The following is a 16,276-nucleotide window of genomic DNA, read 5'->3' as shown; positions in this document are numbered from 1 at the left end:
CATGGACATTCCTCCACCATCACCCCTGACCATTTTACAACCCCCTCCAATATTTTGCACTTAAATAAACAGCCTTGAATCACAAAACAATCTGGAGTCAGTCTGTGCTTTCACAAATATGTATTTGCTATAACTAAGGAAAATAGCAATGTCCATTGTATTGTCAACATACCTATGTCACACAGCTCTAGTCCATGAGGTAATATAGCAGAGGTCACACAGTGGGACCCACATCTGTGAAATGGAAATGCAAAGTGATAAGTCAGGGTCCATACACTGGGTGAAAGTGACAGACATATGATCGGTCTAACAATTGTATGAGATGTAGGAGGCAGTGATGTCTTCTTACCTGTGTCTCACTGGAAGTATTGCTGGAAAACGTTATTTCTGTTGTCGATATCCTCTTCTTCTGCCTCCTCTTCTTCACTGTCCACTGCTCCACAGCTGCCACAGGACCTCCTTCTGAACCATCCTCCTGCAGAAAAGGCACCTGTCATCGCAAAGCCAGGTTGTGCCGCATACAGCAGGCCACGATGATCTGGCACACCTTCTTTGGCGAGTAGTAGAGAGAACCACCTGTCATATGGAGGCACCGGAATCTGGCCTTCAGGAGGCCGAAGATCCTTTCGAACACTCTCCTACTTTGCCCATGTGCCTCATTGTAGCGTTCCTTTGCCCTTGTCCTGATTTCTCACTGGGGTCAGTAGCCAAGACAGGTTGGGGTAACCAGAGTCACCTGCAAATGTCGATGGACAACTGTTAGACACATACTAACCCTTAGGGACCACCCCAGACCCAGACAATCATTCACACGGTATAGGGTCCTTGTCCTCACCTATTAGCCACACACAGTGCCTCTGGAGTTGCCCCATCACATAAGGGATGCTGCCATTCCTCAAAATGTAAGCGTCATGCACTGAGCCTGGAAACTTGGCATTCAAAAGGGAGATGTACTGGTCGGCCAAACACACCATCTGCACATTCATCGAAGGGTAGCTCTTCCTGTTTCTGTACACCTGTTGACTCCTGCAGGGGTACCAATGCCACATGTGTCCCATCAATGGCACCTCTGATGTTGGGGATATGTTCCAGGGCATAGAAGTCACCTTTCACTGTGGGCAAATCCTCCACCTGAGGGAAAACGATGTAGCTGCGCATGTGTTTCAGCAGGGCAGACAACACTCTGGACAACACGTTTGAGAACATAGGCTGTGACATCCCTGAAGCAATGGCCACTGTTGTTTGAAAAGACCCACTTGCCAGGAAATGGAGTACTGACAGGGCCTGCACTAGTGGGGCGACTGCTGTGGGATGGCAGATAGCTGAAATCAGGTCTGGCTCCAACTGGGCACACAGTTCCTGGATTGTGGCACGACCAAGTCTGTAAGTGAGCATGATGTGTCTGTCTTCCATTGTCGACAGGTCCACCAGCGGTCTGTACACTGGAGGATGCCGCCATCTCCTCACTTGCCCCAGCGGACATGCCCTATGGACGAGAACAGCGAGCACAGAGTCAGCCAACACTGAGGTATTAAAAAAAGATGTTATTGCACGCATTTGTCAATCTCCAATGTGTCTGTCACTGTGTGTATGCAAGGTGTGACGCATTTAAAATTCATGCAATGCGGCCCCCTGAAATGGCGGCTGCCTGACCTGTAATGTGGGACAAGGGGATATGAGGTAACTGCGCTGGCGTTGTACACCGTCGCGGTAGGCGGTCGAAGACCGCGGCGCAATCTTGAATTGGTTAACATTGGACCCTATGGGTCCCAGGAGCCAATGACGATGTACGCCAGTGGTGACGGTGTGCACCGCCGCGGACGTGACCGCCATTTTCTCTCTATTCACTCGCTTGATACCTGACCTTCGACAGGAGAGGACCTACACTGCAAGTGCTGCTGTGACCTCGGTCTGGAAGCGACGATGGCTCGTGTGTCTGGGGAAAGGGCCCCTGCCTTCACTTTGGAGGAGTTGGAGAAGTTAGTGGATGGGGTCCTCCCCCAGTACACGCTACTCTACGGTCCTCCAGACAAACAGGTGAGTACACTGTGAGCATGCTGTGTGGGCAATGCCTGTTTAGAGTGGTGTGGATGGAAGATACGGGGAGGACTGAGGCCTGCATGAGCGGACAGTGAGTGTACGTGCGTCAGGGCAAGGGTGGGAACGTGGGTCAATGACTGTGACGGGCCGGACGGTTAAAGATTATCCTTTTCCCCTGTACTATTCCTCTAGGTCAGCGCCCACCAGAAGAAGGATATTTGGCGTGCCATCGCCAAGGATGTCCGGACCCTGGGGGTCCACCACAGAGGGAGCACCTACTGCTGGAAAAGATGGGAGGGCATTCACCGCTGGAGCAAGAAGACAGCGGAGGCCCAGCTGGGGATTGCCTCCCAACATGGGAGGGGTGCCCGTCGCACCATGACCCCCTTGATGTTCCGGATACTGGTGGTGGCCTATCGGGAGTTGGATGGGCGCTTGAGGGCATCACAGCAGCCACAAGGGGGTGAGTACATTCACATCCATCTGACTCTGCACACTTTACAAGGTGTCTGGGTGGGGGAGGTGGGCTGTGGGTTCCCCTAGGCCAGGGCAAGTTTTGTAGGCAAGGTCCCTTTGTGAGGCAGGCTATGTGGCACCCCAACCCCACCAGTGGTAAGGGCAATATACACCTAGTCAGGCTCCTGTGACTTCCATGTGTGCAGCAATCGGGCATAGGCCTTGTACCCCATGTCCCTGTGATTAATTAAGGAACTCTAAGTGCATGGCGTAGTGCAGAGGGCTGCTGTGTCTGTAGTGTCTGCCAACGGTAGCGGTATTGCATGCACTGAACATGTCTTTCTTCTGTCTCCCCCCCACACTTTTTGTGGTCTCCCTCTTCTTGTGTGCATTAGCATCATCAGGTGGAGGAGAAGTGCCACCGGAGCAGGAGGGAGCTGCATCCCACATGGCCCTGGAGGGCGAGACAACAGAGTCTGGAGCCACCAATGGGATGGAGGGCGAGGGGAGCTCCACGGCGGGGACAGGAGGTGACATCAGCGACAGCAACTCCTCCTCTGATGGGAGCTCCCTTGCGGTGGCGGGCCCCTCTGTGCCCCCCGCATCAACAGGTACAGCCGCCACCCCAAACAGCACCGCCCTACCAGCAGCCCCTCAGCGTGTGTCCCGTGGCCGCTCACCCAGGAGGGTGGGCATTTCCTTCCCCACAGGCACCTCAGGCCCTGCCCCAGTCAGCCCTGCTGCCCTCAGTGAGGAGGCTATTGACCTCCTGAGATCCCCCACTGTTGGGCAGTCTACCATTCTGAATGCCATCCAGGGTGTGGAGAGGCAGTTGCAACAAACCAATGCATACCTGGAGGGCATTCATTCTGGGCAGGCAGCCCATCAGCGAGCATTTCAGGCTCTGGCCTTAGCACTGATGGCAGCCATTGTCCCTGTGTCCAGCCTCCCCCCTCCAACTTCCTCCACCAAGACCCAATCCCCTGTACCTCAGCCTATCCCAAGCACACCATCAGACCAGCATGCACACACATCAACACACAAGGGTGGCTCAGGCAAACATAAGCACCACACATCCCACAGGCACTCACACAAGCATCATACCCATGCACACATACCAATATCCACTGCCTCCACTGTGTCCCCCTCCTCCACGTCTCCCTCCTCCCTCCCAGTCTCGTCTCCACTCACACCCGCATGCACTACATCTTCAGCCACTACCTCCATCACCAGCATGCCCATCACCACACACCGCTCACGTGCATTCACCACCCCCACTACCATTCACACATCCCCAGTGTCCTCTACCAGTGTGTCTGTGAGCCCTCCTCCCAAAGTACATAAACGCAGCCACACACCCACCCAACAGCCATCCATCTCACAACAGCCTCCAGCCCATGCACCTACACTCAAAGTCAGCAACAGTACACCTCCTACATCCACTATCTCTTCCACCACTCCCAAACCCCCTCCATCTACCTGTCCCAGTGTGTATAAAAAGCTTTTCCTATCTAATGTTGACCTCTTTCCTACACCTCCCCCCGTCCATCCCCTAGGGCCCGCCTTGCCAGGTCCCAACCCAGCATCTCAGCCACCACATCTCCGGGCACAGTGGTGCCAGCAATAGCAGGAGTTTGGAGTGCGCCAAGCAACAGGGCTGCCAGTGTCCCACAGAGCGAGGGCAAGGACATTCTGCCACCTCCAAAGTCAAAAAGTTGCCCACATCCCAGAGGGAGAAGGCGAAAACACCTGCCACTAAGGGCTCAGGCAAAACAAAAGTGGAAAGTGGCAAGACAGCTGCGCCATCATCCAAGGTGGGGAAGGGCCAGAAAATTAAGGGCAGGTCCACGTCGACGCCAACCTGCATGGCGGACAAGACCGCCACAAGCACTGTCACCTGCACCGCCGCCAGAGACCGCCGCCAGCACCGCAGACATTGAGCCCGCCACCAGCACCGCAGTCACTGAGCCCGCCACCAGCACCGCAGTCACTGAGCCTGCTACCAGCACCACCGCCACAAAGATCGCCACCAGCACTGCCGCCACAAAGACCGCCGCCAGCACCGATTCCACAGAGGCCGCCGCCAGCACCGATTCCACAGAGGCCGCCGCCAGCACAGAATCCACAGAGGCCGCTGCCAGCACCAATGCCACAGAGCCCGCCGCCAGCACCGATGCCACAGAGTCCGCCGCCAGCACCGCCGCTACTGACACCGCTGCCAGCACCGATGCCACAGAGTCTGCCACAAGCACTGCCGCTACTGTCACCGCTGCCAGCACCAATGCCACTGAGGCAGCCGCAAGCTCTGCCGTGACTGACACTGCCGCCAGCACCGCCAGCAGCCCCTCGACATCCTGAGCCAGTGGCACCACCGCAGACATGGCTGCCATCCCCAATGGTCAGTCGTCCGAGGCTGGTGGTCAGTTCCAGGAGCCTGGGCAACTTGCATGTTGCACCACCGTCAGTGGAGTGTCACATCCACTACCTCAGTCCTTGGCAGGATGAAGCACTCTGGGCACAAAGCCCCCTCCAGAACCAGTGGAGTATAACATCCACTACCTCAGTCCTTGGCAGGATGAAGCACTCTGGGCACAAAGCCCCCTCCAGAACCAGTGGAGTATATCATCCACTACCTCAGTCCTTGGCAGGATGAAGCACTCTGCCCACAAAGCCCCCTCCAGAACCAGTGGAGTATGACATCCACTACCTCAGTCCTTGGCAGGATAAAGCACTCTGGGCACAAAGCCCCCTCCAGAACCAGTGGAGAAAGGCATCCACTACCTCAGTTCTTGGCAGGATGAAGCATTCTGGGCACAAAGCCCCCTCCAGAACCAGTGGAGACTGTTATCCACTTGAGAGACTGTGGCTTTGCACTCCCCAGGATAAAGCAGTGGGCAAGGCACCCACTGGAGAGACTTGAGAGACTGTGGCTTTGCACTCCCCAGGATAAAGCAGTGGGCAATCCACCCACTGGAGAGGCTTGAGAGACTGTGGCTTTGCACTCCCCAGGATAAAGCAGTGGGCAATCCACCCACTGGAGAGACTTGAGAGACTGTGGCTTTGCACTGCCCAGGATAAAGCAGTGGGCAACCCACCCACTGGAGAGACTTGAGAGACTGTGGCTTTGCACTCCCCAGGATAAAGCAGTGGGCAACCCACCCACTGAAGAGACTTGTGAGACTGTGGCTTTGCACTCCCCAGGATAAAGCAGTGGGTAACGCACCCACTGGAGAGACTTGAAAGACTGTGGCTTTGCACTCCCCAGGATGCAGCAGTGGGCAAACCACTCACTGGAGAGACTTGAAAGACTGTGGCTTTGCACTCCCTAGGATACATCAGTGGGCATTGAGCCCCCTTGTGGAGCTTGCACCGTGCACTTATCCGGCTGAGGTGCCCCCCCTTCCCTTCCCCCTGAGGTGCCTGTTTCATTTCGATCTGATGCCCCAGCAGTGTTCTCTCCGTTTGGAGTCTAGTATCGAGTGTGGGCCTCGCCCATGCATTTTGGGCCCAGTTGTCCACGGACTACTGTATGAATAGTGCACTATCCAGACTTGTATAGTTGGTGTACATAATATTGTCTCATACTGTATTTCAAGTTTTGAATAATGGATTTTTATTGATTACAATTGTTCAACTCATTTCCTTTTGTCATTGTGTTCTTCTAGGGGGATTGGTGGGTGTAAATGTAATGTTGCAGCATGTATTAGTGTGTATGTTGTTGTGGGTGAGGGTGGGGGTGTTGGGTGTTGTGTGTGTGTGTCACTCTCTTTTCCTTCCCCCCTCCCCTGTGTTGTAGGTGCAGTACTCACCGTGGTCGTCGCCGCCGTCGTTCGTGCTCCTGGTAGAGGAGCAGGAATACTATCGCAGGGAGGATTAGGAGTTCTGGCTCCATGGCGTCCTGGTTCCTCGTGGGTTGGGTAGAGGTGAGTGTTTTCCCTTCCAAGTCCTGTTTCCGTCATGTTTTTGTTCGTGTTGGTTCCGCCCCGGAAAAGGTGGCGGATTGGCCTCTCATAATAGTGTGGGGGGTACATTGTCTTCCGCCTGTCTGTTGGCGGTGACCGTCATGCTGTTTGTTTGTACCGCCGTGGCGGTCAGAGTGTTAAAGTGGCTGTCTATGTTGGTGGTTTCCGCCATGGTCATGATTCCATTTTCTTTTACCTCCGGCCTGTTGGCGGTCTTACCGCCGCTTTAACACCGACCGCCAGGGTTGAAATGAAGGCCTAAAGGTTTTCGTTTTATTGGACAAAGTGTGAACATGCGATCCCCTGACCAATTAGGATGTGGGAAGTAGTTTTAGGGAATCTAACTTAGCCGGACTGCATCGAGAGGAGAGACTCCATTCTGCGATATTCTTCTTAACTGTCTTAAGAGATTAGCTATAGTCTTTAGAACTGCTTAGAGAGACTTAGCTTTTTCTGAACTCTGCCTGATGTATTGCTGACCGAACTTATGTCTTGTTGACGAAGACTGTCACAGCTTGCTGAACCCTATTGAGCACAGGTATACCATGACTTTACTGACTGATATGTCTATTTGCCTTTGTTTCTAGGTACCAACCGCTATTTTGATAGAGCCATAGTTAGATGTTTTTCCAAATTTGTGTGACTAAATTGTTTTGCGTAAAGCTCAAACATTGCTAATCTAATCTGGTGTTAGTTAGGGATCTCACTGATGAAGTTTGCTACTTGTAATAACAGTTGAGGTATTTTCCTTGCTGAATCTAAATGTATGTAATATCATTTGTGCAGTTATACTTGTTATTAATTTGTACTGTAACTTTAGAATGTGTAGTAGCTCAAGCTTTGATTAGATTGCAATTCTTTCGTCACTTTGGACAGCCAATATTGTTTCTGTGTGTTTATCATTTGATTTTGAGATTGAGTTATCTGACATTAGCATTGTTAATATAGGGAAAAAAACATTCTAACTTTTACATAAAGGTGTGCTTATTTATGGCCGCGAGGTCATGATGAGTGAAAATTACTGACTCCTACTGATTGTTGATGCTATTGATTGAGGACGTATTGAGCTGTATTGCTACGGGTATTGGTACGGGATATATGGCGGGAAAACCTTGAAGCAAGTCAAAAGGTCCATCGACCTATTCGCATCTCCCTTGTAAGTTTACTTAATAAGGTCTGATAGGCTAACAAAGGCCTCTGTCATTACACCACCTTTGATTTTTCTCTTCATTCAAGTAGTTTACCAAAAGCCTTTCTACATTCCTTCTCCCTATTCTATGTTCTTTCTTTTACTTTCTCCTTCTCCTTCTTGGGCCCTCTCTTCATTGTTTACAAAAGCCATCTTAACACCTTCCTTGTGCTCATTGATATCCTGTTTATTGGGTTTCCTATCCCAGCTGGTCATTCTCTGACGGCTGTTGGAATTACTGCTATTCTACTCCTCCGTATGATTTCAGCACTAATTGATTAATATCTTGCCCCCACGTGTTTGTTTTCACTGAAGATACAAAGCTATGTTGTGCCCATATTGACAGATTTGCTAGTACCAGCTCACATATCACCACCATGTCATTTATCTTGTGCTAAATGCTGTGCTTCTTGTAACTTGTCAATTGGTCTGGAACCATTAATTAAAAAACAACAATAATGGAATCAGAGACAAAAGTGTTCTTCTTTGAAAATAAAATTTGAAATGGCTGAATTGTATGTAGTGCCTATGCCTATTGTAGAAGCTACTGGAACGCTTGGTCCACATGAGGGCATGGTTTACTTTTCTGCTTGGCAATAGAAGCACAACAAATCTTGCAAACTTGAATATTTATTTTTGCCTACTGATGTAACAATAGGAGGACGATTTTTTTTTTTTTCACACAATGCACCTCAGCAAGGAGATCTTCTGTGCTGCATTGTGCAAGTTGAAGTGGGGAAATAGCACACAGTCACATCTATTAAGATTGGCCTGCTGCCATTCAGTGAGCTGGCACTCTAATTATGCTGCCTTGCATGACACACAGTCTCACACTATATTGCAGAGGTGAGTGTGTGTGCTGTCTACCATAGGATTTGTACTAGAAGCATACCCTTCCTACCTTTACAAGTTCCAATGTCTAGACAAACTCAGAAGGATCCATCTCATTTAATGTGCTGTGCACTTCAGCTCAAAGTCTGTGCAAGTTTCTTTGAGAAATGGAAACATTTCCCCTTGTTAAACTTGGTTAAAGGATGCCTTACTTTTTAACGCAAAGTCTAGTATGGTATTAATTTCAAAACACATGGGGTTTTGCATTAATTCGCCCAAGTAACGTTCCTTTAACCTGCATTTTATCAGCTAGCCAATCAATGTGAAGGGGGTTTGGCAATCAAATGTATGGTTGTTACAGAATTCCAAATAGACACTCCATCATAACTACAGATAAATATTAGGTACCCTAAAAAGCATTTTCATTTCAGTTGCTTTCCAAATTTCAGGAAGGCACTGCACTTGGTTCATCATGTATGAGATCCACAAACCGAAAGAAAGACCATACATGTCAGCTACCCCACACTAGACTAGAACTAGGGTAACATATTTGGTGATCAGGACCTGGCAGGTAAAGATATGTTTCTGCATCAGAGAGAATGGAAGAAATATTTTTCCATTTGGAAAGTACAGAAAATGGAAAAGCCAAAGGTAAATCTCCACCTCTACTTTTAATTTTCTTTTTTTTTTTTTTTATAAATAAGCTCCAAAGCTTTTATCCTTTCCAAATCTTTCTGTGCTTGAGACCAGTCATCAAACGAACAGTGCTCCATGAACAGTGATTTTGCCAGAATTCAGTGAGCTGGGACAATATTACAGAATTGATGGTGTAGACTACATTCCTAAAAATCTACATGCATTTGGTAATAGAGGACTCCCAACATATAGGTGTTGCAGGAAGGTGCCCCTTTATGTATCATTACCCCCATTTTGTGTCCCTAATGTGACTCTGTTAGTGAACTGGAACCTGCTATCCAGGCCCCAGTGCCTGTGCACTCTCCCTAAATGGATATGTCAAGTTAGTGTTACCTGATTGGCAAGATTTTACCCAGTTATAAGGCACTAATAGATGGTACCCAGGATATAGGTGGTAAAGGGGTCACCAGGGCTGCAGCACCCTGGGTGATCCTTCCAAAGTATTGCCATTGCCAATGTGTGCCATTGCAGACTGCCAGAGTGATGCAAACTGCTTGAGTTCAGCTCCCCAATAAGGAAGGCACAGTTCCATGCACTGCCTCAGACACCACAAGGTAGGCCTCTGCAACCCAAGAGGCAGGGTGCATTACATTTAGGGTGTAGACATATAAGCATGAGCGTCTATGGGGGTCATTACAACATTGGCGGTAAAAGGCGCTTACCGCCGTGCAGAAGACCGCCAATACACCGCCGCGGCCGCGGTAATCTGCCACAGCTATAATGACCCACATCTCGGAATCCGCCGAAATTCAGACACCCACACAAGTCCGCCACACCAAAGGTCAGTGATAAACTGACGAAAACAAATCGTCCACCGTCACGCCAACAGAAACACGCCCATGCTATCACGACCCACGAATCCACGCGGCGGTCTTTCAACCGCGGTATTCCATTGGCGGTACACACCGCTGCGCTCAAAATACACACACATCTCCAAAACACCGCCACATTGGACAATTCAAAATACACACACCTGATACACATACAAACACCACTCCCACACACCCAACACAATATAAAACACACACCCACATCACCCACAAACCCCTGCGACCAAAAATTATTGACGAAGGCGAGAGAGAGAGCACAGCATAGACAACCCCACCACACAGAGGCACACAACACCATCACCCACACAACATCCACGCACAAAACACCACACACCAATACACATCACCACACTCATCACCACATACACCACCCACACTTCAGCTACACCACCCCATGGCACGGCAAAGACACCCCAGGTTCTCAGAGGAGGAACTCAGGGTCATGGTGGAGGAAATCATACGGGTAGAGCCACAGCTATTTGGATCACACGTGCAGCACACCTCCATAGCTAGGAACATGGAGCTATGGCGAAGAATAGTCGACAGGGTCAACGCTGTGGTACAGCACCCAAGAAATCGGTAGGACATCAGGAAGAGGTGGAACGACCCAAGGGGGAAGGTGCGTTCCGTGGTCTCCAGGCACAACATCGCGGTTCAGCGGACTGGCGGCAGACCCTCACCTCTTCCCCCACAACTAACAACATGGGAGGAGCAGGTCTTGACCATTATGCATCCTGAGGGCCTCAGAGAAGTCAGTGGAGGAATGGACACTGGTAAGTCAAATCTTAACTATCATATCCCCAACCCTACCTGCATGCTATCACCCCCACCCTCACCCCCTCCCCTATCACTCCAACTCCTCACTAATGTACTAATAACACAAACCACCCATCCCAACACCAAGCCCTGCATGACACAACAAAGCATGGTCACCCCTCACTAAAGCATGCCCACTGCACATACCCATAACACCGCCCCAACCATCATCACACAAGACCCCACACAGGAATGCTAGCACTGGGGTACACGCTCACCCACCCATTGCACACCATGACACACACAGATGCAATAGTCATGCTTTTACACCCCTGCAGGACCACTACCTAACGTCACCAGAAAGGAGGGTCCAGACATCTCTACCCCACCCACAGAAGAGGCCCACAGTGATGACAGCAGCTCTGGCCAACTGGATGCAGATGACCAGCCCGGACCATCATGGGCCTCGGGACAGTCGGTTCCCCTCGCACAGGCACAGCCCAACACTGACCTTCCACCCTCTGGAAACACCAGCACAGCACCCACCCAGCGGGCGCATACCTCCGTCCCCAGGACACGTCAATCAGCTGTGTGTCCACCACTACAGGGAACCCAGGATAACCCACCACCCTAACAACAACAGGGACCTGGGGGCAGTGGTAGTGGGCACACGGTCCAGGGGATGGAGGCCCAGGAACACAGGGGAACTGGGAGGGCTGCTGGAACCCACTCTCCACGAGGCCCACTCCTCTATCATGGGAGCATACCACCCCTCCCAGGAGACGATGGCTACGGTCCTGGCCAAGTTTCAGGAGACCCAGCGCCTGCAGGAGGAACAGTATTTGGGGTTCAGGGAGGAACTCAAAACCATCATCTCCGCCCTGGGCACCATCGTAGGGGTGCTGAAGGACATACAGAACACCATGAGGGACACTGTGGCACTCCAAGGGGCCCCTGACACTAGCATGGACGATGAACTGCCCACCACCTCCGCCGGCGCTAGTGGACAGGAGGCCCTGCCACAGGACTACCACACCAGCACCCCACCCCCTGCAGACAGAGAACCACCCGCAAGCGGTCCCTGAGATCCAGGAACAGGACAGAGCACGATGGCAAAACCCCCGCCAAGAAATGAGACCACCCTGATTGTCATCCCACTGTCCCACTTTGTAACCCTGTCCATATTGGAACTGCCCCAGCTCCACTTCCTATGCCCATATCGGCAGTGCACCTGTGAGACTAATAGACTGGACTCTGCCATGGACATTCCTCCACCATCACCCATCACCATTTTACCACCCCCTCCAATAATTAGCACTTCAATAAACACCCTTGAAGCACAAAACAATCTGGAGTCAGTCTGTGATTTAGAAAATGTGTATTAGCAATGACAGTGACAAAATGCGTTTTCAAATGTAATGTCAACATACCTATGTCACACATCACAAGTCCATGTAGGATGCAAGCAGATGACACACGTTGGTAACCATAATGTGAAAACCGTAATGGATATGTACAACTTATTTGCCAAATACTGCTTGAAATTGACAGACAGGATAAAGGTAGAAGTGTGAAAGTACTTGTAGTAGGCAAGAAAGTGTTCTCACCTGTGTGTCACTGGAAATATTGATGGATGACTGAGTCCCTGTTGTCAATGTCGTCTTCCTCTGCTTCCTCCTCATCACTGTCCACAGGCTCCACAGCTGCCACAACACCGTCATCTGGACCATCCTCCTGCAGAAAAGGCACCTGGCGTCGCAAAGCAAGATTGTGAAGCATACATCAGGCGATGATGATCTGGCAGACCTTCCTTGGTGAGTAGAATAGGGAACCACCTGTCATATGGAGGCACCTGAACCTGGCCTTCAGGAGGCCAAAGGTGCGTTCGATCACTCTCCCAGTCCGCCCATGGGCCTCATTGTAGCGTTCCTCCGCCCTGGTCCCGGGATTCCTCACTGGGGTCAGTAGCCATGACAGGTTGGGGTAACCAGAGTCCCCTAATAGCCACACCCGGTGCCTCTGGAGTTGACCCATCACATAAGGGATACTGCTATTCCACAGGATGTAGGCGACATGCACAGAGCCAGGGAACATAGCATTTACCTGGGAGATGTACTGGTCTGCCAAACATACCAACTCTTCCGGTTCCTGTACACCTGTTCACTCCTTTCAAGAGGATATTATGCAGAGGAAAGCATGCAAACTCAAGCGGGACGAGAAAGATTACATGACTGGTAGAATCTTTACTTTTGCTAATAAGTATGATTACCTTTTTCATACTGGTGGTCCCCCTGGTGGTTCTAATTTGTTGAAATTTTCTGATTCAACATCTGTTAGTACCTCATTAACAAGTGACAGTGAGGTGGAAGAGGGAGCTAGCACTTCTGCTCAAGAGACTTCAAGTGGTAATAATTTTTTATTGGAACTAATGAGGATGAGACGGGGCAGAAGTGCACAAAACAGAGGGATGGCTTCTACAAAAAAACTAGGAGGGGCAGGAGAGGAACGGGTAAATACACCAAGAGAAGTGGAGGGTGTCAAAACGAGATCACGAGACAGGAAAGTGTAAACCTTGAGGTTGTACCATCTATTAATATAGTCAATTTGTCTAGTCTGGTCTTGACGACAGGGATCAAAAGTCTTTTATCTAAAGGTCTCAGTTTTGTCCCAGCTACTTTGGTGATACCTGTAGATCTAAAATTGATTTGTTTAAGTTTGTATGCAAACTCAAACTTAAAAATTATTTTCAATTTAATTCCTCCGTTGATACAAGTTCTGAGGCAACTGGTTCTTCCCTGAGTACGCTGTCTATTGAGGATGTTCATGACACAGCTATTTTAATATCTTTAGCTGAAAGAGACGAAGATCCTAACATCACTGCTAGAATTTTAAATGATCTAGATGTGATTTCTAACAGAAGTGTCTCTAGTGGTTTAAAAAGGAAATCCAGGTGGACTCCGAGATCTTTAGGCTCCAACTCTTTAGACAAGTTCTTTGACTTGGTATGTAAGGATTACGACAATTATTTAGCCAAGAACAAATATCGTCATTCTTCAATTAATTTGAATATAGAGGAATTAGCTGCATTACAGGAACTTAAACTCAATAAAGACATTATTATCAGACAAGCTGATAAAGGTGGAAATGTGGTTATCATGGATAAGGTGGACTATGACAATGAGATTCTGTCACAACTTAATGATTTGTCCTGTTATGAGAAGATATCACATAATCCCATCTCAAACCTTGTACTAGTGATCAATAACTAATTAGCGGTGTGGCACCAACAGGGGTTACTTAATAAAGATGAATATTTGTATTTGAAGGTACACCATCCTCGATATCCTTGTTTGTATACCTTACCTAAAATACATAAAGGTTTGCCTTTCCCACCGGGGAGACCCATTGTTTAGGGTATTCTTGGACCCACGGAAAGGCTTTCAGAATTTGTTGACTGTTTCTTGCAACCACTGGTTCATATTCTTCCTTCCTTTATTAGAGATACCACGCATATCCTTAGCATTCTTAGCGATGTTGAGTGGGAAAGCAACATGCTTCTGGTAACTTTAGATGTGGTATCTCTGTACACTTGTATTAAACATGACTTAGGCTTAGAAGCCTTAAAATTCTTTCTGTATAAGAGATCAGCAAACTTATGGGATCATACTAAGATGCTATTGGATATGATCGATATGATAACTACTAACAACTTTTTCATGTTCAACAATATGTGGTTTAGACAAAAACAAGGTGTGGCAATGGGCTCCAAATTTTCTCCATCCTATGCGAACTTGTTCATGGGATGGTTTGAACACACATGGATTTGGGGCACGGATGCCGCGGCCTGGCAAACATTTATTTTGTTTTGGGGTCGCTATATAGACGACTGTTTAATGATTTGGACAGGAGGTGAGGATAAACTCATTGAATTTTGTAGTTTCATAAACTCTAACAATATGAATATTAGATTTACTTTTCAATTTAGTGCTGTCAAGATTGAATTTTTGGACGTAGAACTTTTTATCTCTAATGATAAAATACATAGTAGACTTTTTCGTAAGGCAACTGCCTGCAATTCTATTCTGCATGCTAAAAGTGCTCACCCCAGACATCAGGTGGCATCAATTCCCTTTGGAGAATTTATGAGGGCACGACATAATTGTAGCCTTGATGATGAATTTGTTGCCCAAATAAATGATATGGAAAAGAGGTTTGCGGCACGTGGTTACTCTCATAAGATTTTAAAAAAAGCCCGACATAGAGCTAGGTATTTGGATAGAAATGATACTTTGAAACTTAAAGTGCATAATGAGAATGAGGAGGTTTCTAATGTGGTTAGGTTCATAACAGATTTCAATGATGCTTCCTTGATCTTGAAGAAATACATGAACAAACATTGGAAGTTATTAATGCAGGATGAATTATTAAAGGATGTGGTGACTGGAGGAGTTGTTACATCATTTCGCAAAGGCAGAACTCTTAGAAGTATTTTGAGTCCCAGTTTCACCACCATCTCCCCTAATAAAACTTGGTTATCACAAAGAGGGGCGGGTTTTTTCAAATGTGGTTTCTGCGGGGTTTGCCGTTGGGCATGTCATAAGGTGCAGGAATTTTCTCATGATGGCAAATTATTTGTAATTCATTCCACTATAGATTGTAATTCTAATTTTGTGGTATATATAATACGCTGCAAATGCACTAGAATTTATGTTGGGAGTACCATACGACCACTTAGAATTAGAATAGGAGAACATGTTCGGGCACTTAAGAATGTTGATATGAGATATCCCTTAGTGGCACATATGGTATCTTGCGAGGCACAACCAACTCAGAAAAGTTTTGAATTCTTTGGACTTGAGCATATCCCACGTGACCCCAGAGGGGGTAATAGAGAACTACGTCTACGCAGACAGGAAGCATTATGAATTATGAGATTAAGGGCCGTGGAGGCAGGATTGAATTCCGATAGAGAGTTGGAATTCTTTCTGGGAGATTAAATCATGGCTCTTTTAAGTTTACAGCATAATTGTATTATACATTGTATATATGTATGTAAACTTTGTGTTTCAGCTCACTACTGTGTAATGTGTATGTTACCTTTGCTCTCATGAGTTAACAACCAAGATTCTCAAACGTCATAGTTTCAAGATAAACATGGGAGCTTCAATTTCACTCTTGCATACTTTTTCCCTTCAATTTATATTTATTTGAATGCTTGGGTTGTTATTCAGCTTAGTTTTACCGAGTAGTAAATTATTTTTGTGCTATTGTAAGTAGCAGTAGGTGCCCTGACTGTTTACTGTATTAGTTCTTGTACTTGAAGATCTTGAAATTTTGAGGGGCTATTGTCTCTCCTTAGATATCCATGGGCCTGCTATAGGAATACACTTCCAATTTGTAATTTTTCAATTATAGTTGCAGCATTGACGTCGTGGAATGAATAGGATGACCGGAGCAATATTTGTATGCTTGGTTATAATTAGTCTGTTATTGGCATATTATTTACCCACAGAAAC

The sequence above is a fragment of the Pleurodeles waltl genome, chromosome 2_2 (genome assembly GCF_031143425.1).
Source record: "Pleurodeles waltl isolate 20211129_DDA chromosome 2_2, aPleWal1.hap1.20221129, whole genome shotgun sequence".
Lineage (NCBI taxonomy): Eukaryota > Metazoa > Chordata > Amphibia > Caudata > Salamandridae > Pleurodeles > Pleurodeles waltl.
This window is presented reverse-complemented; position numbering follows the sequence as displayed.